Below are 421 nucleotides of genomic sequence, written 5' to 3'. Positions count from 1 at the left end.
ATTATGGATAAATAGATATAGATTAATGTAGGGCACTGTAGAAAAAATGCTTTATTTGCCTTCATATATCTTAAGATATATTATAGAGATAATTAATGATTCCAATCCAAAAGGAAAAGCAATGCTGGGGCTATTAATTTTCCGGACATAAATTACAGTGAAAAGTATATGTCCTTGCCACTGCCCGCCCAACGCCGAAGTCGCCGTATGGAGCAGCCGTTCTCCGCTAGTTGACATAGGTTGTAGATCACTTCCTCCGTAAATAACCCACGTTTCACCGCCCGCTTCACCGCCCGCTTCACCGCCCGCTTCACCGCCCGCTTCAAAGCCCGCTTCACCACCCGCTTCAAAGCCCGCTTCACCACCCGCTTCAAAGCCCGCTTCACCGCCCGCTTCAAAGCCCGCTTCGGGGCCTTCGCAC

This window comes from Penaeus monodon, chromosome 25, assembly GCF_015228065.2.
Source record: "Penaeus monodon isolate SGIC_2016 chromosome 25, NSTDA_Pmon_1, whole genome shotgun sequence".
Lineage (NCBI taxonomy): Eukaryota > Metazoa > Arthropoda > Malacostraca > Decapoda > Penaeidae > Penaeus > Penaeus monodon.
Note: the sequence above shows the minus strand (reverse complement) of the source record.